The sequence below is a fragment of the Elephantulus edwardii genome, unplaced genomic scaffold (assembly GCF_000299155.1).
Source record: "Elephantulus edwardii isolate Elephantulus edwardi_28Jun2011 unplaced genomic scaffold, EleEdw1.0 scaffold00078, whole genome shotgun sequence".
Lineage (NCBI taxonomy): Eukaryota > Metazoa > Chordata > Mammalia > Macroscelidea > Macroscelididae > Elephantulus > Elephantulus edwardii.
Window position 1 is genome coordinate 10,487,364 of NW_006399828.1, and position 3,232 is coordinate 10,490,595.

The following is a 3,232-nucleotide window of genomic DNA, read 5'->3' on the forward strand; positions in this document are numbered from 1 at the left end:
ACGTTAAAATTTTAGAACTAAAAACAAACAAACAAACAAAAACAAAATCCTGCTATCATTGAGCCAGGTCCTGCTCATCATAACTCTCTATCAGATTTCCAAGCCTATAAATATTCTGGGGGGACACTATCTGTCTTTCACCTTTGAAACAATAACAAACTAGTGGATTCAAACATCCAACTTAAAGTTAGCAGCTTAATGCATTACAAACTATACCATTAAGGTTTCACTTATAAATAAATATGAACAATTAGGTGACAGTCTCCACATTATCTGTCAAGGAGGAGTGTGGAAGTAACTGGTGATTTTCCTCTGTGCTCCCTCCTCGATTTTCACAATTGCAGCTATATTTGTTTACAGGTCAAATGAGAGAACTTTGGGAATGAATATAATCTGTCTATTGATTTATGGACAGCTAGACCACAGGGATTCATATCCAGACATTTTGTACATGACTGTGTATGACAGAGATTAACATAAAAAGAGCAGAGAAAATTATGTCAAGATTAACAAGAGATTGATTTAATTAATTTAATTAAACAAAATGTATGTGATGTCAGTAACTTAAGGTTCCAGTCCTATTTTGTCTTGAGTGCATGAGTACTTGGCATATACATTTTGAAAGGTTGAAGAATCTTAACACATTTTAAAGCTCCAAAATGTTGCAATAAATATTGAGGTATTTACAAATATGCTTTTGGTCCTCTTCAGTTTCGGCAAGCAAGGTTATGCTATCTACATAATGCAAGCTGTCAATGAGTCTTCCTCCAATCCTGTTGTCACATTACAGCCTCTAGTAGGATCTGTTTTGCATATAGATGAAAAATATATGGAGACAGGATGTATCCCAGACATACTCCAGAAGATCAAGGACTGAAGTCTTCAATATGGATTGAAATTCGACATCAGGAAAACAAAGATTCTCATCACTGGGTCAATTGTGAGCATCATGAGAGATGGAGAAGAGATTGAGATTTTTAACAGTTTCAGTTTGCTAGGATCTACAATCAACACCTTTGGCACCAGCAGCCAGGAAATCAAGGGACAAATTGAATTAGGAAAGTTTTCTGTCAGGAACTTCTCCAGAATGCTGAAAAGCACAAATGTTAGTCTTGAGATATGGTATATCTGATCTAGGCCATGGTCTTCTCATTGACTTGCTCTGCATCAGACAGCTGGACAATGACTATGGATGAGAGAAAAAGGATAGACACCTTTGAGTTGTACTTCTGGAAAAGAGTATTGAACATGCAATGGACTGCAAAGAGAATAAACAGATATGTCATAGAGAGAATGAAACCAAATTACCTTCTGGAGGCAAGAATTTTGAAGCTCCATTTTATATACATTGGACAAGTTGCAAGGAGAGATTAGTCCTTGGAGAAGGACATCATGCTGGAAAGGTGGAGGAATATTACAGGAGAGAAAGACCCTGGATAAGATGTATTTATACAGTGACTGGGGAAGTAGGGGTACATGGGTCAGAGACAGTGAGATTGGCTTAGGATTGAACAGGGTTCACAGTTACTGTACATTGGGTTGCTATAAGTCACAGACAACTTGACGGCAGTAACAACAAAAGTCAAATAGTACAAACCTCACAATATCAGTTAAAATTCCATGTTTGTATTCAAACTCAAAAGGAGAGAGTCCTTCTATATAAGTGTGTGCAGAAAGACCAAAAAACTGATGAAGAGTCAAGTTGAAAGAGATTGATTTATTGCTTTTGAAAAAAAAAACAACCAAAAAAACCCTTTGGTTTATAAAAATAAACAGCATTGTTTTCAGAGACATTGGTCTGTTTTCTCATTGAATCTGCAAATGTACCCAGCAGGGAAGATGGCCATATATAGGCCTTGGTACTTGCTGTCAAAACTAGGTAATAACCATATGACAAAGACAAGAGGAGAGTGGATCTGTTTGATACCATAAACTCTCAAACAACTGACAGCATAGTAACAAGGAAGGGGAAATAGCCTTTAAGGTAAGTTAATAGAAAACGGATAATCATTCTAATTCTACTCTGACTTAATTTAGCTCAGAATTTGCCAATTTTTATTAGATTTGCAACATTCCATATATCCTTTACACTGGAAGTTCTCCACAAAACTCAAACTTATTGCTAACAAGTCAGTTCCAATTTATAGTGACCCTGTTAAGTTTATAACATGTAGTTTATAAAGGGAGAGAGGATATTCTATCAGCCACTAGAGGATTTAAATGACCAGAGATGTACAGACTAGGGGATACCAGCACAATTTGCTATGAACTATGCCACCAGAGCTCCCTATCTCTAGTCTGATACCTCTCTTAATGAAGCACATATTTTAATTTCTAAGGCTAGCTGTAAGACCATAGGGCTATTGTTTTATGGTGTTCAGAAGAAAACTACTCCTAGTTGGCATCTCTGGGGGAATTTCAGAGGTTGTAAACTGCAAAGGAGGAAGTTGCTCATTTTTTACCCATGGAGCAACTGATAGATTCATATTGTCAGCCTTTAACTTGAAAGCACAACTCCTTACCCACTAGGCCACCAGAACTAGGCCATTGTAGGTGGATATATATTAGATATAAAGTCAAATATCCATATTAAAAGTCTTAATTATATTAATCCCATGAATTCATGTATGCAGGTTAATCCCTTCACATTTAATTACTTTATGAAGACAATAAGATCATAATACCATTTATATTCTTTATTTTATTGCAAATACTATTCACCTAGAAACTTTTTCAGACATGTTTTATACAGAACTTCTCAAACTCCCAAACTAAATTCATTGCTATCAAACCAATTCTAACTTATAACAACCCTTTAAGAAAGAGCAGAATTACTCCATATGTCCAAAACTGGAAATCTTTACAGGAGTAGACTGCTGCATAATTCTCCTGTAGAACAGTTGTTGAGTTTCTACCACTAATTGTTCAATTAGTTACTGAGTGCTTAACCACTAATTACTAGGGATGATTATGGAGAAATATGTGTCAGTCTTTTCTTATAAAACGTTATAGTCTTGGAAAATCTATGAGGTGCTTTTACTTTGCCGTACAAGGTCACTATGTGTTGGAATAGATGCATCAGCAAACTACAGCTCATCACTGAAAACTGAGTTACTAATTATTTATCTTTCAAAAAAGATGAAATTTTGCGCAACCTTGTCCCTGTTTGATAATGCATGATTTCTATTTGCCAAAAAGGAAATTTTCACAAGAATATCAAGTTCCTACAGAA